Here is a 23,796-nt window from a genome sequence, read left to right as displayed (position 1 = left end):
CATCAACTTCCCACCCAGAAAGGAAGTGGGATCGAGCTACATGTGTACTCCAAACAAACGTAGTGCTGCTTTGCCTCTGGCTAGTGGATGTTCATAGCTAATGATACGCTTTCAGTCGTGCGTCAAACTCCGGCAAATGTGCAAATTAGTGCAGCATGAAAAAAAATAAAGTAGCGTGGTGCACCTTCCAGATCCATTCAACAACCTCTTGACCAGTGCTCTTCAGATGGAGTCAAACGCTGTTTGGAGGGGAGGTCAAGTCAAAAGATTTCCTCACCATAATATGTTCTATGCGCTCCCACAAGTCTGAACACGGTTCAGCTTGTGAACATCACATCACCAAACAAATAAAACAGGTGAGCTGTGATTCGTCGTCACCTGAGCCATAGTTACTGAGAAGTCATTTTCAGTCGACAGCAAGTGGCGAAACGGCCACCTTGCTGAGGTGGATAAAAACGGGGGGTGTTGCTGCTTAGGTCATATTCCACAAAGGAAATACTAGTCACTGTACTGCGTTTGGACCAGTTGGGCCACATATAACATTGCAAATCACATTTTTGACTTGACTTCCTCTTCAAACTGCTACCGTTGCAATTGTTCGCCTCTTTTATTTCCTTAAAAGAAGGCACACGAGTGATGCTGCACTTCCTAAAAAGAGATTGGCATTGACATATAAATGATATGATGTGGCTTTATTTTTGTGAACTTTTTCTGATTTAATTTTACAATATTCATTCTTAAGCATGCATTTGTCATAGTCATTTTCAGTTTAAGATTGTGATAGGAATCTACTGTGACGATGTCATCATACATTCACTATTTAGAATAAAAAGATACATTGAGATTGTTCACACCATTTTAAGCTTCTTTGCTGTTCCTCTTAGTTGTTATCTTTAGTTGATCAAAACCTTCAGACACATGCCTTCATTAATAATAGGTGTAAGAGTAAAAAAAAGAAACGTTTGAGTTCAGGAAAAAGTTGTTCCAGAATGATTCAAATAATACACCAATTAAATTCTTCCAAAAAGGCCGCCATTCCTATGAGATAACATTCAACCATTAGGTCATTTTTGTAACATGCATTAGTATATTAATGGTGGAAGGGTCATGAGGAGCAATTTGTGTTCCAGTGTCTTGCTGTGGAAACATGTCTAAGTCGTAACCCCGCACAGTTGGACAGCACCACAATTTACAGCCTCTAAAATCCTCATTAAAATAACCACCTCAATCAGAGAGAGGCAATAATGAGCCCATCATTATAATCCTCATGAAGGCAAGATTTATTGCATAGCTTTCTTCCACCGCATTAATTTTGCCTGACAAATTGGCAATTTGCTTTCTGTATTCCATGATGTACTTAGGAGCGTATTATGCTCATTCTTATTTAAGTGTTGTGTTTGTTATCTACAATCAAGTCGATTCAATCAACCCCTACGCATATAAATAAATAAATAAATGCACATAGGGACAATGATCGACTCATTTTGTATTCTGACCATTAAAATGTAATAATAATATGACAACCTGTTTCCCATTTTGTCACTTGTACTTTTTAAACTTAGTTTATCCATCCATCCATTTTCCGATCCGCTTTATCCTCACAAGAGTAGTGGGGGGTGCTGGAGCCTATCTCAGTTGTCATCGGGCAGTAGGCAGGGTACACCCTGAACTGATTGCCAGCCAATCGCAGGGCACACATAGACAAACAAGGAGTTGTGACTGGTGCTCCTTCAGGAGTTGGACCGTTCTTTACCCTCTTGGGAGACTGGGAGATTTGAGGGGGATTTTTCAAAAAAACTTTTTTTAAATAAAAGCCTCGCTTCAGTTCTTTGGGATCAAACTTTGGGGTTGGGGAGATGGTGGTAGCATGTGGGGGTCGTTGCCCCCACATTTAAAAAGTTACTCATGAAATGAAGTCATTGATTTGCAAAACTGTGCCACAAATTTAATACATTTTCGAGCCTTAGCCTTGGTAGTGGTTAGCAGATGTGCCTAACAGATCAGAGATAAGAACGTGAGGGCGAATTGTTGCTTGTCGATATGTGCCCTACGATTGGCTGGCGACCAGTCAGGGTGTTGGGGAGAACATCAAATGCTGATCTTCGCATATCAAGCATTCCGTCAATTTTTCATTGTCGTTCAGGAATTCAATAAATCCGTAAATGCAAATATTCATACTTGAATATGCATTACATTCGTATAATGACATACTTTCACACTGAGTGTGTGTGTGTGTGTGTGTGTGTGTGTGTGGTTTGTTTTTTTAACTTTTGTAATATTGAACATGTTTCTGAGTTGTTTTTTTTGGTGGGTTTTTTTTTTTTTTTTTTTTTTTTTTTGTGAAGACGAAGTCAGCTCTGTTGAAACTTCAGTACTGGAGCATGAATTAAAGTGGAAGGTAATCAATCCTGGACCAGATCAAGACATTTTCATTAAAGTCTCAGGAAATATTGAATGGACCTTGGTCGATGTCTGCACTCTCTTCACTTCTGATTTGAACAGTGTCATAATCCATCAAGGCGACTGGGTTTAGTGACATATAATAGAGATCTGCACTTTAATGAATACTGATATACTGATTTGAATAACAGATCCAAAGTTTACTGTCGTCTTCACTCGTACATCTCAGACCAGAATAAGAACCATGACCTGGAGAGCAGGTAAAGGTATGACAGTGTGCATTTCATTGTTGTGCACACTGTCAGCCGATAAATATCAGGTTCAATATAGATTTTCTGCTGTGCTTCAAAAACTTGTGTAAAAATTATTTTCCCTCCAAAAATCAGTACAAGTGACATTGATGTGTTTGATTTGATTGTCCGATAATGGATGTGATAGACTAATAGCTTCTCTCTCTCTCTCTCTCTCTCTCTCTCTCTCTCTCTCTCTCTCTCTCTCTCTCTTTTATTTATTCAATTTATTTTATGAGGTTACATCAATCAGACAAATTTGGTGAATAATCCATGAATTGTTTGGCAAACAACCCATCTGGTGCGTCATTGACACAAGAGATAATTGCATGACCACACTTTTAGGCCACTTTCACGACATCCGAGCAACAGAGCAGTGATGATATGAAATTAATGTTGACAGGTGACTGGAGTGAGTTATGCTGCAATATCCATCCATGCATTCTCTGAACCGTTTTATCCTCATAGGGGTCGCGGTTGTGCCGGAGCCTTTTCCTGCTGACTTTGGGTAAGTAGGTGGGGTACACCCTGAACTATGGTTGCCAGCCAATCGCAAGGCACACATAGACAAACAACCATTCACACTCACAATCACACATAGGGACAATTTTGAGTGTTCAATTAACCTACCGTGCTTGTTTTTTGGAATGTGGGAGGAAACCAGAGGACCCGGAAAAAACCCACGCAGGCACAGGGAGAAGATGCAAACTCCACACGGGAAGGTCGGGGCCCGCAATGGAATAATCAAATCCTGCACCTCTGCACTGCAAGGTGGACGTGCTCACCATTCATCCACCATGTCACCCATGCTGTATCATTCAAAAATCCATTTTTTTAATGCAAACTGGAGAATATTAAAATCATTGGCAAAAAATGCTATGATGTACTTTTGGGAAATGACATTCACACTTTAACTATAAATGTATGCAAATATTATGCAAATAGAAGATGAATAAATACTGCATTTATTGCCTTTAAAAGATTGGTTCACAATAGGACTGCTTTTTCTAGATCCCCAGGCATTTGAGTCACAAGGGCGAAGGGTTAAATGGCACTTATGACAGGGGACATCGTTTAGGAAATCAAACACAGCCAAGGTTGAATGGATTTTAGATACAAAGCAAATCTAGTTTGCACATGCAAATATGACATTTGGATGTAAGGGTAGAATAAGAAGCAAGAGTACAAATGGAACAGCGGGAGAAGGTTTAAATCCCTTATTGCCAGTCATCTGTTCAGAACAATGTTCATAATCCATGATTGAAGACACTTGACTCATTTAAAAAAAAATATGGCTTTCCTCTTTTTCTATCTCTTTATGTGCGTTTTATAAAATAAACAACTACATAATACAGGCCCCCAAAACTTTATTTTCATTAAATAAGATCATTTTTAGAGCAAATAATGATGGCTGCAATACCCACTCTGTTCACATGTGATTGCTTTTTCCAACAGCGTCTAACGGTTGAAGTAATGCTTCGCTACAAGTGCAAGGAGCAGCTTTCATAATCCCGCATTCAATCACGAACGACAGATGGCCATGACTGAGCAGAGAAGGAATGGTGGCTTGATTTTACATTTGGATGCTTTGCCAACTTGTGAATGTTATTTAGGAAGGAGGCACGGTCCTTGCGCATTTCTAGGAGGAAAGGACAAGACGAGATGTAAGAGGTGGTATTGGGATTGGGCCAAAATCTGCTCCATCACCTTAGCTCTTTAGTTGTGAGTCGATCTAAAGCAGCGCATTAGATTTGAATGCACCCCTCATATCCTTGCCACTAATTTTCTCTTCCATTAATGTCCCTGAGGAGAGTGTATGCGTTTTGAGTACTATTTACATGTAACGTGAAGGGGGCTCTTAAAAAAGGCTTGTAGCTCATTTTCACAGATGGCACCTGTCACCGTGTGCCTATTCCTCACTGAGCCAGGATGGCACATGCTGATAATGAACCATAAATTAACGCAGGCTTTCTCCTCTTTTGGCTCTTTGCCCACCTTTGTAGTTAGCGCTTTATTTTTGTTTCCAAGTTAACTTTTGGTCACGTTTCTTTTTGTTGTCTAATTATTACCACAGGTGGAAAATGTACAAAATTTTGCGTCATTCATCATCCGTCAGCAGCCTGGACACCGATCCATCATTGTCAGCCAGACCAAATTGCTTCCGTCAATAAATTTCACCAGCCCCCCCCCCCAAAAAAAAAACAACATAGCCCAGATGAAAAATGCCGTTATTGTTGGGTTGGATGTGATTACATATTTATGAGTATGCAATTTTTTTATTTATATGGATGTCAACTCCTTTTAACCTGTTGAAAATATGTATTTTCCTAGTTGCATATAAGCAAAGTTTTAAACTGTAACAACAAACTCTAGTCATGCAGAAAATTGCTGGAAATAGGAAAGTTTGAGGTTTTTGTTCCCCATTGGTTTAGTAATGCTGTGAATTTATGGATATTTTACTGTGTGTGTGTACTGCAAGCCTTAAGCAACAGTTACAATTGCATATACGACCAACTTTCACTTGGTGCAATTACATAAAGGAGTTTATAGTTTGCAAAGGTGGAGCTCATGCTGGGATTTCTTAAATAAATGAGTTTATTGCTGCAGTGTTTTGGAGACCATGCAGAGTAAAGATTCTGATTTCTGTCCCCTCTGATGTCCTATCATGCTGAGGAGGGCAAATTACATTCCAGCCCACTCAATTGTTTAGAATGTTTGTAGCACAGATGGCCAGCGTTAATGGAGCTTGCACAGTTTTACATCTAATATAAGCATTAAATAGTGCATATCTCGGGGCAGGCATTTGCTTTCTTTATGGCTTGATATCTAGGGGACAAAGGAAGTAACGGAATAGTTTAAGTTCATTGGGCAGGCTGTGTTCTGCGGGTTTATATTGTTGACTTTACTGACTCCACAGCAATCTGTTGTGTCTTTCTCTGGTGAGGAGGAATGCCGTGCTAAGTAGTCATTTCTCTATTCCTGAGATTGTTTCCTTTATATACAGCTGGCTAGGTGCTAAACCATCAATAATTAGATAACTAGCAAGAAGAACACTCCCCAACTCACCTCGGCGGTGACATTTGTGACTTGTACTTGATTTTTAACGCACCCAACCTATTCATAACTACGGCATGGGGGCCGGGAGGGGAGGGTGGACGTGCACAATTGAGCCATCATCCAAGTACCAAAAATAACTCGTCTTACATAAACAGACAGACATTAAAAGCAATGTATCCCAATGGAGAGTCCATCGTTAGAAAGTATTTTAGCAACAGAGATGATGCAATATTAAGCAGTACAGGACCACCGTTAGTGGATAAATGAGTGAGTGAGTGAGGTGAAAGTGAAGGTGAAGTTGAGCTAGTGGATTTGACTTCAACTGTTCGGCCACTGTCGATATGCAGGCTCACTTCTTATCATATGTAAATGTGTTTTATTTCACACTACATTAGTGGGTCACTTCTTTTTCCACTTGTGTGACTCTTGGAGTAAATGATACGAAAATGTCGCATCTGCATCTGCATCTGCACATGGCTTTTAGGACGAGCAAGTCATTTGAGTTGGTGAAATTAGGGGAGTGTCTCAAGAGTCTTAATGGATGAACATCATCATAGGAAATTATTCTTACCCTTGAATGGTTCTGAAAAAAAAATACTGAAAGATACTTAAAGTGAGCATGTGATTGAAAACTAAACATTTCTTAGTGAGCTTCTCATTGCCAAAAATGTTTTCCAGTTTCAGTTCAGATTCCCTGTAATTGACAGCAAAGGATGCTGCCCCATCACTGAGTTCCTTTACCCATTATCGGCTATTAGGCTAAGCAAATAGCCCCCATTTACAAGCAAAGGTACACCTACAAACTCTCATGTCCAAAATCAAAACACTAAGCCCAACTGCAGTGCTGTTGGATGCACAGAATACCGAATAGCAAAAAGCTGTATGCATTTGTGTGACCTTGTTGATGTCAGTCTGTTGACACATTAAACCGCACCTACTGTAACTCGTCATATTTGCTGTGTGGCTGAAGAATTTATCGTTATAGTAGCGATATCTAGACATGAACATTCACAAAATTCCTATCTTAACACACGCGATGTAATTTTTTTTTTTCTGCTGACGTACTCTTACATGATGGATAGAGTGGGATTGATTAAACGGTACTGCGTTGCATTGACATGCTGCCAAAGACTTTGCAAAGATGTATCGGAGACCAAATATGGCCCATAGGCTATACTTTGCCAAGTTCTGGTTTATGGTGGGAAAATTCTTTTCTTGCTTCTGAAGAATGTCACACTCATACAGTCACAAAATGGTAGTGTATGGAGTTACCAAAAGGGGATAATACACAAATTGTCATGTGGTATGTCCAGAAATGTCCATCTCCATCATTTGGTTTTGATGTAGTGTGCTATTTTTTTTCAGACAAAGACTGATAGATGTTTCTGCCCTCTGCTTTTGACTGTCAGTCATCACTACTCTGCTTCAATTTTGTTAAATGTCAGTGAACAGAGAGCAGGCCATCGGCTACTACTGGCATTCACCATATAAGGAAGGACACAAACAAACATATTCGACAACAACATATATAGGACCAGCAGGACACTCACTTAACAGCTATGTATTTGACCTGTATGGAAAATTGCCTGACCCTGCAGAACAATGAATGGGAAGATGAGCGACCTGTATGGAAAATTGCCTGACCCTGCAGAACAAAGATGAATGGGAAGATGAGTGCTCCTCATTGATAGCGACTGGTTCATATTACATACCGCATTGGTACAGTATATTGTCGCTGTCCTGCGAAAAATATCAATGTCCATTTTTGTCATTTTAAAAATATTTAAATTCAAGGGATGTCCGAAATGTGGATACCCAATTCACGTAAAAAAATTAGCGATGGTGTGCAAGTTCTGTACGTTACATACAACCCTCTAGAACAGGGGGTCCAGACTTTTTTGGTCTCGTGGACCCCCAAACTGTAGTACTGTTAGTTCCCCTTCATTCATACGTTTTGATGACTCTGTAAATCGAACATAACACAACTGATTCTAACATGAAAATTATTTTATTTCGTTTCTGTAATTCCAAATTTAATTCTGTGAATCAATTAATAAATAAATAAACAAAACAGCCTTTGTTATACGTAACACTTATACCCTTTACCTTAAAAACATAATAACCCAGAAGCTTCTTTAAAAAGGCTTTCCCTCCTTTCTGGTGAATTGTGGTTCTATTATTAATTTATTCCAACTCTTAATTTTGAAAAATTCGCTTTTGTTTTGTTGCGAACGACGTAAATCAGAAAGTGTTGGGGGACCATGTGATATATGCATAAAGAAGGGGGGGGGGGTGATAGGAAAAGAGAACACTTTGAATCCATGCCCGCATTTTTCACTCTGCCACACATTGATGTCAATATTTTATATTAAAAGCTACAAACAACAATGAGGATGTCTTGCATCATCTCTCCAGAGTTGATCTCGCTGTCTAGCTCAGACTATGCCCATACGTCTTAGTGAGGACAGCACACAAGCATTTAAACTTTAAATATCAGGAACAAAGCCCTGAACATGAATAATATTCAGACCCACTGTTGCAGTTTTACGTCCTTTTCATCAGTCATCTGAGTTTCAATGAGACACTTAAGTTGACATGCGACTGTTCTGATTTTGGCGTCGCTGTGCCCCACGTCTGGGAAACAAAATTCATAAACGTTTCCATGTACCCTCTGCAACGTTCTTGCGTACCAGCTGGTTCAGAAATACTTCTTGAGAAGAGTCTCGAGGACACTTTTGTCCAGAGTATGTGGCATGCTTGTACTGTATCACAAAAACATCCTTGAATACTTGTTGTGTATTCTCAGTACATATATCTACAAAAGATGTTAACAGTCAGGGCCAGCTCACCCATTAGCCTTTGTAGACAAAAGCTAATGGCGCAGTGGTTCCAGGTGGTGCTGTAAAAGCAGTTCAACCTCATAACACTGGATCATATTTTCCACACTATAAGGCTCTTCGGAGTATAAGGCGCACCTTCAATGAATGGCCTATTTCAAAACTGGTTTCATATATAGGACGCAGCCCATTAAAAGGCACGTAGAATAGTAGCTACAGTAGGGCTAGGGCTGTGTTATGCATCAGAATCTCATATACTGTATAAGGCACATCGGATTTTAAGGCGCAGTGTCGGCTTTTGAGCAAATTGAATGCTTTTAGGTGCAGCTTATGGTGCGTAAAATATTTATTACAATGAACTTTGGAAATGGAAATATATCATAGATTCAAAATATAAAGCAATGCCCCATTATTATCTCTATAAATAATAATCCCATATAACCAGATGGGAGACATGAGTCGGACACAAGTTGCCAATTTTAGGATTTGCGTTCTGCGTTTCGACTAAAGTTTATAAGAGACTGGACTTTGACTTGGTATTCACGGGACTCGACTCGACTCTACTTTCTTGCCTCATAGTCATGAGGCAAGAAAGTAGATACTCGCTCATTGAGTGAATATCATATGTGGAGCCCCAAAGATTATTCTATTTTGATTCAAGGATTATGTTTTTGATTGAAGTGAAAAAGAAAAATGGCGACATGCAAGGTTTAGAATTCAAAGGGACATCTCACAAAGAAACCCACGGTCGTTGCTAAACTACGCTAGCTTCACCTGCGACCAATCTTTCTGATGCTGGGCAGTACATTTCTCTGTCTTCAAAGTCTTGACAGAAAAGGGAATAAATATTTAATTCCTGGTCCCCGCTGAGAGAGCAACATGCATCTCAACTCCTCTGAGACATCCATGTTCAAATAATTTATCTTGACTTCTTGACTGCTATAAATGTGGCCAAACATTGGTGGTGCAAAACAAACAAACAAACAAAAAAACATCTGCTTTAATCTGCAGATATTTGTGGGGTTATCAATATTGCAGCTAGGGTACAAAAAAAAAAAAAAAGTCCAGTTTTACTCCTTTTTTTTCTCCTCTTTCTTGTATTCTTCCATCCACAGTGAAATCATTTCATTAAAACTAAAGGAGCAAGTGATTACTTTCCTGGACATTTCCTCACTAGCTTTGTATCCTTGCAACAAGAGACCCTGTGCTGTTAATCTTGTATTATTCAGTGTGCCAGTCTCAGTCATCCTCATGCCACCATCTCCCCACGGAGTGGCGTGTCTTTCAACAGAGGCCTTATTAGCGTTCTCAGGAAGGGATTCCACTACTGAGTTATTATGCACTGCTCTTCCACACAGCCAGGCATCTGCCGAACTTTTTTTTTTTTTCTTTCTGTCCAATTTCTCTACTTCCTTGCTGTCCAGCCAGCTGACATCTCACCTCCTTTCCTTCCCCTTTCTGACTCTCACTGTTTCTCCAAATTATCCGTATAGTTCATCATTCATGGGCTCAGATTTTTTTTCATTTTAGTCTAGGATTCCTTCTCCTCCAGCCGTCTTAGCCCGGAGCGAAGTTACCATCCAACTGTCAGACTGATTTTCTTGCAGCACTTGAAATCAACCTCAAACAGAGAACCCATGGATATGTTTGTATAGATGTCTGCACTGAAGCAACTCACAAAACATTTTGACTGTCGATCTGCTTCATCAGAAAAATAGAAACATTTTTGGGTTTTTTTTTGCAGAAAAATAATGCCTTAGTCTCGCTATTTCTTTCTCTGTGCATTGAATGTGTTTCGTTTACAACACAAATGTCATAATCACAGCAAATGCTTCTATTGAAAAAAAAACACTCCTAGGCCATGAATATAAAACAATGCAATGCAAAACACCATCAACGGCTATATATACAAAAGTGTTTTTATTGCTTCAGTAAAGCAAGAGCCTTAATACATTGCAACGGGGATGCCATACCAATAACCATTTCAATACAATCTCTTATGCGCTCAAACCGCATTCAGCCATTTCCACATTCCTGTAACACACTTTTGACAGAAAGGTATTTATTGTTATCAATTCCATGCCACTCTTATGAATTCACACATTAGCAACAGTGCATGTTTATTTATTTATTTTTTGACTATTCAGCGAACATAAAAAGTCTACACTCCCCTGTTTAAAATGTTAAAATTCTGGGATGGGGGAAAAAATAGATCCAGATAAATAATTTTAAAACCTAACTTAACTAGTTTTGATATACAGTAAAACCAAGAGATAGTTAAGAAAGATCGGTCCATAAGTAGTACTTTGTAGAGATTTTACTCATCCCGTGAGGGAAATTGTATTGTCGCAGCAGCAATATTCATCGTTACACGAATAAAAGAGCAACCATCAGAGACGGAAGAGTAAAACAAAAACAAAGGCAGCATTCGAGGGATACCACAGGAAAAAAAATGACATCAATCTGACCCAGAAGAAAAGGAGGCAGATATTTACAGTGTTACCTGTTGACTTTAAGAAATGGTCAGAAGAATAAATATAGCCCAGATGCCACCTCAATGGCCAAACAGCGAATAAGTGTCCTGTAATGACAATGAATATGGAATGACATCTTGATGAGTTAAATACAGTGTTATGTAACTTATCACTTTACTGAAAAGAGCCTACCGTATGCTTGTAATGACGGATTATTAAAAAAAAAAAAAATGGATTTTTCATTGGAGCACAGCCCACATTAAATCAATGTTCAGTGTCCGATTTCTCCTTTGGCTCAGTCTCAAGAATGAGGTCATCATCGTGGTGATGATCTTCCCCATAAACCTGAAATTGGAAATATGACTCTGCAGTGTATATTCTTTTACTTTCCTCATTTTTTTTCATACCTGGTTGGGCCTGGCGGGACACTCACCTCACACTTACATTGTATAGATTTGCATTTGATCCATTAGACCACCAAGACAACCAATCCCAAATCATACAGGCAGGGAAGATGTGACAGCGCAGCTCGATGGTGTTCCACCTGAGCAGCTTGAGGACTACAGCGCTTCATGCGATAAAACCTTCACGGTGCACAGGAAGCTTCCTGGCATCTTTCAAAATTTACTGCATCACCTTCAGTGCTCCAGTCCCCAAATCAATTCCATTTGTTGCGCACAAGCATTACAAAAGCCGCTTCGGTTGTGTCCCTAATGCTGGAATTTGTTACTCCTCACCCCTCTCTTTGTCGGCCATCTCTCACACAATTTATGTTGCAAAATGAGAGTCTATAGTCAAGGCTTTTTGTTGTTTTTAAAACAACCCTTTTTCCAAGACAGGAACCTCTGATTGGATCATTCGCTGCCTATTCGCTCTGAAGTTGCGTCATCATGACCTGTCTGACTTCCCTACAAACTTCTTTCTTCTTCCATTTGGCTAACACATAACAGAACTTTGATGTTTCCGTGATTGGTGCTGTAACGTTTACATGGGTGTCTCCAAAGCCTGACCAAAATCACTGCTCGTTCACCGGCCCTCCCCGCACGCGGCTCCTTTTAACTATCGACCATCTGATACACATTAAATATTGAAAGAGATTTTTATGATATGCTAACAGAAGGATAGAACTTTTTGGTACGCCCCACAGATCAGTTGTCGCACACATGGACATGAAAATCCATGCGCGTGGGGTTAATAAAAAAAAAAAATCATAACAAATAAATACATACGGTAAATAAAAGGTCTCTACTTCTGACACTTAAAAATGAATTTCCGTTCAGTTTTTTGGTCATTGTTTATTGTTATTTTTTTCATGTTCCCCTGGACAGGGTGTAACTGGGAAAGTAAATTCCTTGTGTGCTTTACATACTTGGCGAATAGATCTGATTCTGTTGGATGTAAATGTTTGATTCAGTGGCGCCTGAGAGATGGAAGGTCACGGACATTCATTGCTGGTTTTGGGCCTCTTTCTTTGTCTCCTGTCCCAATTTTCTTTTGGAACATGGTTTCAGCGATAAAAATCGAAGTTAATGATCATTTGTTAAAAGCAATCCTGATTATCTATTTTTGTCTTTGTCATGCATTCAATTAAATATCTGTTAAACATGATTTGCAAATGATTGTATTCTGTTTTTATTCATCACAGTGTCCCAGTTTCATTGGAATTGAGTTTGTCAATACAGATATAACTTTGTATAATGCTATTTAAAGTTGATTCTTTTAATTCTTCACAACACATCGTTTTCTCATCAAGTAAAAATATTCAGATTTTCTTATTTAAAAATCATACATTTTCTTCAGATGGAATAAATATACGGCAAAACCCCCAAAAACAAAACAAATGCGTGTTTTTTTGTTTTTTTTTTTGTTATTCAATCTCATCCTTCATTTTCCATGTGAAAAATGCCCTCAAAATATTGCAACTGAAATAGATCACAAAAATAGCCTGCGGCATCCTGAAGGATCTGATTCGATATTCTTGGGGATCCTTGTCACATAACACTGACTGACTGTGGGAGAAGCTCTTTTCACACAATACAAATGGCAGCTCAAATGCTAATGCAGCAAGTAACTGCTATTGGCAAATGGGTTGCTGTCAACGGCCGGCTGCAGATAACCTGTCATGCAAGCCACCTTCAAGGAGAACTATCGTCGCAAGACTTTACAAATGGAATAATGCTGGGGGGAAATGAATGCAGCAGAAACTGTGTGGTGCTGATGATGAAAATGGGAATTTGTTCTGCGTGACGGTGCATTTAATCAGTCACAAGTGGGAACTTTCTTTTTTTATTTTTGCTTTACGTATGTTTAAAACTGAGATATCTTGTCATCCATCCATTATCCGAGCCACCTATCCTTACGAGGACCACGGACGTGCTGGAGCCTATCTCAGCTGCCTTCGGGCAGCAGACAGGGTACACCCTGAACAGGTTGCCAGCTAGTCAGAGGGCACACAATGGAAAAAAACCATTCACGTGCACAATCACACCTAGGGACAATTTAAAATGTTCCATTAATCTACCGTGCATGTTTTTGGAATGTGGGAGAAAACTGGACTACTCGGAGAAAACACACACCGGCACGGGGTGAACATTCAAACTCCACACAGGAAGGTCGGACCTGAATGTTCAATCATCGCATCGTATTATTACTTGTACACAAAAATAATGGATACAGTACATCTTTATTTTTATAGCACTTTCAGAACAGCCACAGCTGTAACAAAGCACTTCATAGAACAGTTAAAATAAAATAACAAAATACGGTTTTATAACACAACACATAACATCAGACATGGACAGTCATGCAATTATAACAATATTCCAGCATATGCCTTGTTGTTCGAAGCAGTTGTAGATGAAAGAGGAGAGAATCAAAGTGTCCTTTCACTAGCGGATCAGAGACGTCATGCTCAAAATGTGCACACATCTGCTACAAGCTAAGTTTGAAAGTAAACAAGAAGCTGTAGCATCCATTTACGATAAATGAGACTGGTTCGTTGTCCAACAGGGCCTTGAGTTTGATAGCTATGCTGTCCAGGATAAGCAGTGTAGAAAATGGATAGATGGATACCGGTATTTTATTCCTAGAGAGTAATTATGGCAGGGGTGTCTCACTTGCAGCCCGGAGGCCATTTGCGGCCCATAGGATGATATTTTACGGCCTCTACTTGATGTCAAAGATCAAAACATGGTGGTTGGGGACAATTGTAGTCAGGCACGTGTCAGCAAGGAGAGCTATGCCAAGCAGTGCCACTGGATATGCGAATCCTGGTTAGTGCCTCTGTATTGCCTTTACGGTTAAATTACCTCGAACCATGTTGTACAAATAATCAATTCCTGCAGGAAAATGCCACCCTCATCAACTTTTTAAATTGGATCTTCCTCTCTGCCTTAAATTAGTGTTTTTATGGCACCATTTCAATTAGACAAACATAGCCAGAAATAAACGATGCTCAGACCTCCAAGGAATTACAACCCTTCATGTGTGCTCAGATTCAAAGCATTAAAGACCTATGGAAGCTGGGCTCCATGAAAACTAATCAGATTTTGTTTATAGTTTTGACAAAGGCATTTATAATCCGCCACACAAACATGGAGCGATGACACACAAATTGTCACATACTCATAGTAATATGAGCACATGTGCTGGTACAAGTCTGTAATGTTGAAGAAAAACACACCAAACCTGGTTGCAAATTTCTGGCAAATGGCTTTGCAACCTTGATATCATGTGGTGTCATCTCAAGCAGGCCTTTACATCAAATTATGACATCAAGGAGCCCAATAACCCCAAAACATTTCTACCTCCTCCCTCCTCGATGGAATTTCTGGTGGAAGGTGCTGGCATTTAAAGAGAGGACGGAGCACCTTGGAATGTGTAATTAGAGGAATGAGATGAGCCCCTTTTGGCAAATTTAGCAAGTACATTGGCAAGAACTACCTCAAATACCTTGGTGGTTTTTCCAGAACTTCACGACAATTTAATACTTGGTTTCCTGGCCTTTGATTACCCCCCACGTATGCACACACACACACACACACACGCACACACACACACACACACACACACACACACACACACACACACACACACACACACACACACACACGCACACACATTATTGAAGTCAGAGGTAATTTTTTTTCTTTTCCGTAACCCAACTCTCAACTCCAACTTTATTTATAGAGCATATACTTCTATAGAGCTTGTAACAGCCACAGCTGTAACAAAGCATGTGACATAAAACATAAACTAATACAATATATCTATCCAAATAAATCAACCTTACAGTATAGTGCAATAGTTGTTTTTGCAAAATGCTGCCAACACACATACACATCGATTTGATCAAAAACATCAGGGCTGGTACATTGCAATATAATGAAGATTTTATTTATTTATTTTTTAATGATACTCATAACTTGGTTGTGATGGTGGTATTATTTTGGGAAAATCATCCTCCTCTACTTGGTACTAAACCACGTGATCGTGCACTGCTCCCAAATGTCTCACTTCACACCCAAAAATGACAAAGTGAACAGTGACATTTTAGCAGCCTTGTCTTTCCATCTCCATCATCCACACACCCTTTCCTTCAGTCACACTTCAAGGTCAGTTGGTTTTTAAGACACTTCCGCTTCATCAATTTGATTTGCATTCAAGGTGTGACTTGCTCACTCTGACCAATGATTTCTCCTCGGTTTTTCTCCTCTTATATTCAAGTTATCTCTGCCTATTTAAGTCAGTACACTATCATTTGCTAATGATAATATGCATAGGTTGTGTGATTCCCACAATTAAAAAAAAGTTGAATATTTATGTTTCTGTTCCATTTTTTTTAATCTCCTGCACACATTAAGAAGAGTGTATAGCGCTCTGTTTTGAGTCGCAGTTCAAAGTTGGCCATGACTCAAAAATCTTACTGCTTCTCTCAGTGAGTAGATATGTTATAATCTGAAATTTGAATCAGTCCTCTGATGAGTGTTAAAAGGAAAGGGGGCAGATCTAAACTAATGTGCAGCCTCACAGTAACAAATGAGTTCTGAAGAACTTCCCAGTGCCAAGGCGATTGCAGCACTCATATATCACGGGCAGTTGGCTTTAATTAAAGGCCAGTTCCTTCGGAGAGGAGGAGATGGAACTTGAATAGCAATGTGTAGAGAGGTACATGGTTTGGGCCATAGGCTAATGTCTTTTTGATGTGTTTATGATGCTGTTTGATGAGTGCAACACAGAAGGCAAGAAAAATGAAGAGGAATACCTTGTGAAAACACACGCACAAGGAGATATTTTTCATTTAAAAGGTATAAAGGGCCTGACTGTGCAAAAAAAAGTATATGTACCGAAATATAGTGTTGGCATTTTTATGCAACGGGGCCCCCGTTGTTCTGATGTAAAATAAACAAAAGCATACAATAAGTGATCGTTAAGAAAAAGATATTTCAAGACATTTGGCACAGTAAATACAGTATTTGGATGGATGCAAAATGGATGGAATGGCTTACTAATGAAAATGATATTTAACATCATCCAGAAAACCAATGACCTGAAACATGAAGCGAGAGCAACATTGAAATGTTTTAGAATTTTGAAAATTCATGCGATAGAACGATCTCAAGTTCAGACCTGAATCCCACTGAACATCTGTGGAAAGGATCCATATCATGCTATTTTAAGCTTTCCACAGTCGACAAAAGGCATATATATCATTCTGGCTTACCTTTGGCACAATGACAATCTCCAGTCTTGTCAATTTTGAGTTATTTTTGTGGCTATTTTTGTAACCTGAAAGTAAGACGCCTCATTCACTAAAACCCCGCCTCTCCTGGGGCTGTAACATCCCTTTCATGATGTCTTCCTAAAGTCGTCTTATGTCCCCGACGATGTCAAATGTTGTTTATGTCACTGTCTTTTCCAGGGAAACCAAGGCAAAGAAAGTATTTATGAAAAAATGATGAGATTTATTTCAGCTAGCCCCCCCCCCCCAAAAAAAAAAACATTGCGAAGCATCATTCACAGATCTCTCAACGGAGTCCTCCCTCTGCTTGACTCAGCACAATCAGCACCTTGGACAGCGACTCCCTCAGACAACAGAATCAAGTCTAACGCATGGGCAAGCAACTTTGCTTATCTGCAAATACCGGTAACTGGTCAGCATTCAATGGTACAAACAGTTAGTTATAAGATACGTTTCAGCACTGTTAGATGTCAAATTTCCATTACATCACAAACACAGCTACAATAGGCTGTAGCCAACGGCAAAACAGAGCAACAACAGCCTGCGGCAAAGCGTACACATGGATTAAGCCCGCTCTTCATAGAATAACGTCCACTCTCCTGACGACTCTTGCAATACTGCCCTCCCGTCCCGTGAGTCACGTGATGCATTCAAAAACACTCGGCAATATCATCGTCAACAAAAACAACAATGACGTGTGACCAACACAACACCCCACATACTGTATCCTAAACTTCGCAAAGCCAAACACTCTTTTTTGAAACACATTTTTGAAACTAAAACGTGAAAAACAAAAACAAAAACCTAAAAACAATTGTTGTCACAAGGAAGACTAGGTTGCACTTGACCCCAACTGCGGTGCCTCAGAGAAAGTGGCCATGTATTTAGTCTGCAGGGTCGTATGGGGGTGGCTCTTCACTTTGTGATGTAGGAAAGTGAGATCCCAGTCATTTTCTTGAAATGGGAGGGGCTTGTGCTGAGAGTGGAGGAATGAGTAGGAATGCTCTGAGATGGCTGAATGTAAGAAGACCCCCACTTTAGGGTCTTCTTGCTGAGGAATTAGCATTTTAACATGGCTCCCAAACTTAACCCATTTCTCAACAAGCATTTGGTCAGATAGTCAACAATTCATCATTTTCTAATCCTCTGTGCGCATATAAGTGTGTGTGTGTGTGTGTGTGTGTGTGTGTGTGTGTGTGTGTGTGTGTGTGTGTATGTGTGTGTGTGTGTACACGTGTGTGTGTGTGTGTGTGTACACGTGTGTGTGTGTGTTTACATCCATTTACATAAAATGTTCTAGGAAAAGCTAGAGTGTAAACTGCACTCCCTTATTTGTGTACTAAGTTGTGCCCATGTGCTTATTCGGTGTATGTTAATCATTTTTAATTGGGCCTTGACAATATGCGCGTGTGTGTGTGTGTGTGTGTGTGTGTGTGTGTGTGTGTGTGTGTGTGTGTGTGTGTGTGTGTGTGTGTGTGTTTGTCCACTTGTGGGCGTGTTTGTGTGTATTAGTCATTGTTAATAGGGTCCTAAAGGACAACCTACATGAATAAACACCAAAGATCGAGTAAGAAGATTAAAGACATTGAGGAGAAAAGTCTACCATCAGCAATACCATGGCTCGAGTTTGGAAAATGCTGTCCTATTTTTCTGTTACGGCATAGGAAACACACCATGACTGAGTCAAGAGCCGTCTATCCTTCATCTCAGCAAGTTGACTCAGGAATTGGGTTTCATTTGCCTTCAAAATACTGCTTTGTCATAAATTTTGAACAACATTATTCAAATAAATTGTTTACATCACTGAATCATGATTTGTGGGCAGCACGGTGATTGACCCGCTAACACGTCCGCCTCACAGTGCAGAGGTCCAGGGTTCGAGTCCGGGCCCCGGTCTTCCTGTGTGGAGCTTGCGTGTTCTCCTCATGCCTGCATGGATTTTCTCGGGGTACTCCAGTTTCCTCCCACATTCTAAAAACAGGCACGATACGTTGATTGAACGCTCTAATAAATTGTCCCTAGGTGTGAGTGTGAGCGCGAATGGTTGTAAACGTCTCCGTGTGCCCTGCGATTGTCTGGCAACCAGTTCAGGGCGTCCCCCGCCTTTCACCCGAGATCAGCTGGGAAAGGCTTCAGCACACCCGCGACCCTCATGAGGATAAGCAGATCAGATAATGGATGGATGAATCATGAATCTGGCTTGAAAATTGGTCTTGTTGTTGGTACTTTTTACGTTTATACTCCTTGCCCTTGTAAGAGCATCCATTCCAACTTGACACTCACCTAAACTATCATTTATCATTGGAAAACTGCAGGACGTTTGCAAACACATTGCTGATTTAATGTGAGCTGAAGGTCCACTGAATTTGCAATGCAAATGTAAAAAAAAAAAAAAAAAAAAAAAAAAAGATTCCAGCACAACTGCAGCCCTAATGATAACCACACAGCCATATTTTTTGGAAAGTATTTAACATAGTTCTCATATTGTTTTATTTCTCACAGATCAGCTTTACATTTTTTTGTTCTTAATTATTTAGGTTGTGGATCACGTTGGTTATCAATTAAATGCTTTATCCATTATCTCGAAATGCTTCTCGTATATCTGACTTTAAGCACGTTTGCAAGACAAGGATTCGTTCGCATTAATAAACATTATACTTGCACACTTACAGGTATACATCTTGATAAGGTTAAACAAAGTAATTAATTGTTGCCCTTTCCACTGTTTCATAGCAGCAAGCGGAAACATAACAGATTTTGATGTAGTTTAATTTTTGTCTTTAACTCAATGAGTGTTTCACTAAATGTAACTTTTTTAAATGACATGTATCTTATATTATCTTTCATTGAACAATGAAAATTATTCCAACAGCCACATAACGTACATCATATTCAAAGTGTAGAAACCTTTTGGGTTTGTCCTGCCCTTCTGTGTGATAAAATACCTTTGTAAACAGAAGTCGCCATGGCAACAGAACATGGTTCAGATACTGCTGAAATGAAATGCTATGTACAGTGGAAACTTGAGTTACAAACAACTCTTTTTAATGAACTTCTTCGAATTATGTGCAACACTTTGAGAGGAAATTATGCCTCTGGTTATGTAGACGTTTTGTTATGTGACCCGTTTCGGCACGGATGAGCGGACGAATCCGTCTCGCGCTATTTAACCATTGGCCCTGTGCGTAACTCATTGTGAACGCGGTGCTGTTCCTTTTTGTTTTGTTTGTTTGTTTTTTTAATTAGACCTCAGAGTCATTTAAAGGTTACGGTTGGCTGTAAACACCCACGAACCCCACATAAAATTCGACGTCTCCTCCATGGCAGCTGTTGTGCGTCACCCAAAACACACACACACACACACACACACACACACACACACACACACACACACACACACACACACACACACACACACACACACACACACACACACACACTTCTTCCAATCACAGCGGCCACCTACATTTCTTATTAACGTGGCACAAACGTTTGACTGTCTATATGTACAGTATTCATTGCATTGGAGCGTCCCTTAAAAAAAGGCACTGTATTTATTTTCAACCACACACCAGATCCAAATAAATAAATATGTAGATGAACACATAGATAAACAACTATTGACACTCAAACAATCACAACAAGGAGAGTGTTCAATGCATGTTTTGGTTTCAGTTTCCTGCTGGGGTGGAGGGGGTTCCCTCCAGCGTCGCACCTGTCTTGCATGACAATCAGTGCACTATAAAAGGACTTCAACTTATGCAGTCAACTGTCGGATTATTCAGCCTTGGTCATGACTCTCGTACGAAGTGTTTGATATTTTAGACGGCCGCGACTTTGTTCCATCCGCTCTTGTTGATGTATGTATTGACGTTCATGTTGTAAGTCGTATTGATGTTTTGCTTTGTGAATCCAAATCGTTTAGTTTTCTCGTGATTGGATGACCTTGTCTTTTTATGACAACCGATTTTCTGTTATTTATTCTCCTTGCCATTTGTGTTCATTACATTTTATCCTACCAGTGACCTTTATTGTACTTTCTCGGTGCTTTTCTGTAATAAAACATTTTGTTATAATCCTTTGTCCTTATCTACATTTGTGGGATCCTATTCGATGTAGATTTAACCGTATCCTGATATTTTTGGAATGTGGGTAGGAAACCAGAGTACCAGAAAGAAACCCATGCAGGCACAGGGAGAACATGCAAACTCCACATCAGAAGGTCAGAGCACAGAATCAAACCCGGACCTTTGGGGGTGACCAGGGGGGTGGGGGGGGGGCTAAACAAGTAGATGAGCAACTACTTTATGTCTTAACTGCAAGATACATTTTTAAACGTAACATAAGCTTACAAAGCTAACAGTGTAGTCTCAAGAGTTCCACATCCATTGGACTCCTTAATGGGGTGCCATGGGGTCCTTGAATTAAAAAAAATAAAAATAAAAAAAAATAAGGAAAATACGTATAAAAATACACAGTACATGTATATTCGTCGGTAGAAATTTACAAAATACAACCTAGATTATCTGGACTGTTGACAGCAGAGGATGTGGTTAGGTTGCCGCTGCTGCTGGGTTGAGCACTCCGGAGCGGATCAAAAACATGACCATCATCGAAAAGTTATTGTATGGTCTGTGTGTAAATGCTTTTGCAGAACGGCACTGTTTTCTAGTTGAAATATAAATCTCATTTGCAAGTTACCCTGTTGTTATCCTTTCTTTTATAATGTAAGTAAACGTATGAGCGTTAGGTGCCGTATTTCTTGCTATCTGCACTAAGAAATAACGTCGCGATGCAACGTGTGTGGTGATGTCATTTATCCTGAGGGAATCGTTAACAAAAACTGCAAAACGATGCCATGGAATCAAGACTGCGGCAATTGGTTCTCGACAAGGACTGGTTTTCGATTTCCATCTGTATATGAAAGTCGTTGTATGGTTGAAAATAAAAACAATTAAGATATTAAATTCCAGTATGTGTTAAACCAGTTCTAGATGGCAACCTTGAATTCTTCATTGATAGTTATCTATTGGGTGTTGTGTGTGCTGTCTAGAAAAATAACATCAAATTTTTAAAATCACCTTAGGCTTAGTCTGTTATTTTTAGAGCGCAAATATACTGGTAAAGCTTTAGTGAAGCCAAAATGATGGCTGACAGACAGCTACTTGGCAATATTTTTCAAGGGCATATTGCAGCAGGTTGAAGGTCGCTATTTAGCACCTTCAAAGACAGCAGTTCAAACATTCATGCCAGCAGTTGTCAGCGTTGATTATTGTCTCTGCTTTCTTCCTGGCCCTCCTGTCGTCTACAGTTAAATTATACAGAATTTCAATCAAAGTAAGAATGCCTTTGATTCCTGCGTCTATCCTAAACTTGTCATCTGCCCCAAGCATGTAAAAGTGAATGACTTTGAGTCAGAGCTGTCAATCAAGACATGTTTTTTTAAAAGCGCCAAACTCAGTCAAACCTATTTCTTAGTCACTGCCTCGAGCATTTGCTGACCTCGACCATGTTTCCTTTGTGGTTTGAATGTAGGATGCTGGAAAACGGCAGAATGTGGATAATCAATCTGAAAATGGTGTGGTTGAGCGCGAGGGTGCTGGAGATATTGAAAGAGTCATAATGGGGTTCTTAAAGAACTTTTCTGGCTGGTGACGAGGTGGCCCGGTGGTCCAGTGGTTAGCACGTCAACCTTACAGTGCAGAGGTACCGAGTTTGAGTCCAGCTCCGGCCTTCCTGTGTAGAGTTTGCATGTTCTCCCTGTGCCTGCATGGGTTTTCTCCGGATAGTCCGGTTTCCTCCCACATTCCAAAAACATGCATGGCAGCCTGATTGAAGATTAAATGTGAGGATAAATCGGATCAAAAAATAGATGGATGGATGGCTAGTGACCCTCTGTAGCCAATCAGAATTTACACCAGCCATTCTTTTTCTCAACGTTAGCTCTTTTGGGTGAAATAAAGGCATTCATGCTGCCAATGGGCATATTAAATGTCACGGAGCTTTATGGCACAGTATTTATTGGAACAAATGACAGAGAGCAAAACATAGCACAGAGAATGGCTCGGCATCATTTGAATTTGAACAATTCCAGTTTTGATTCTGGTTCTTTCTTTCAATTCCGGTTCTTTTCAGTGGTGTCCAAGCTGCGGCTCTTAATTTTTTTTGTGGCTCACAGTACAGAATAAAATCATTTGACCGTGTCATTTGCCTGCATTGTTGGAATGAATAAACAAGCCACCAAAAAATAAGCTTCCCTGTGCTGTGATTGTATGGCCGATTGTCTTTTATATTTGTGTCACTATTTGATACTTGTATCATTCATATTCAAGAATGAGTTCTCATTTTTCCGATTAGTTGTTAAAACATGGTTTAAGAGTATGGTACCTCCCGAATGGGCTTGAATGCCTGCAAATATTTTTCATGTGGTCTCGAAAATCTGACTTGCAGCTTACATTGTGTGCGAAGGGGCTACACCTTCACTTGTATCATCAGTCAATCACAGGGCCCGTGCAGACACAGATAGAGATTTCCACTCTCATTATTACCCATGCTCAGTACAGTGCTCATTCAAACGACGGAAGGAAAACTAAATCTATAAAAATGGGAGCAAATAATCAGGCAGAAAATGAACTCATTCTATTTACAGTAGGTTACTGTTTACAGTACCCACTATAATGATCCTTTTTCAATTCATGAGCAAATAATCCTCAATGTGGCTTCATTCCAAGCACGTATAATCACATTATTTGCATTCAGCTCACACATTTATTTCTAAACTGAAAATAGCTACAGAAATTAAAAAAACAAAGAAAGAATACAAGCTCCCTTGCAACCACCCACCCACTCCTATATTTTATGAATGTTTTGAAAAAACACAGGCATAGACACACATGCTGTATGTGCACGCACACACACACACACACACACACACACACACACACACACACACACACACACACACACACACACACACACACACTAAGAATCATTCTCTC

The 23,796-nt window shown here is 39.8% G+C and overlaps 1 long non-coding RNA gene across 1 annotated transcript; it reads left to right on the top strand.

Moving 5' to 3' along the window:
- The first annotated feature begins 399 nt into the window (after window positions 1–399).
- LOC109529073 (uncharacterized) lies at window positions 400–5,647 on the top strand. Its single transcript, XR_002170777.1, has 3 exons — window positions 400–501; window positions 3,063–3,066; window positions 5,638–5,647. It is a non-coding gene; the product is annotated as an uncharacterized LOC109529073 (long non-coding RNA).
- The last annotated feature ends 18,149 nt before the right edge of the window (window positions 5,648–23,796 follow it).

The sequence above is a fragment of the Hippocampus comes genome, unplaced genomic scaffold (genome assembly GCF_001891065.2).
Source record: "Hippocampus comes isolate QL1 unplaced genomic scaffold, H_comes_QL1_v1.1 scaffold203, whole genome shotgun sequence".
In the NCBI taxonomy this organism is placed as follows: Eukaryota; Metazoa; Chordata; class Actinopteri; order Syngnathiformes; family Syngnathidae; genus Hippocampus; species Hippocampus comes.
The sequence above is the reverse complement of the archived record's forward strand: the minus strand, read 5'-3'. Positions and strand labels throughout refer to the sequence as shown.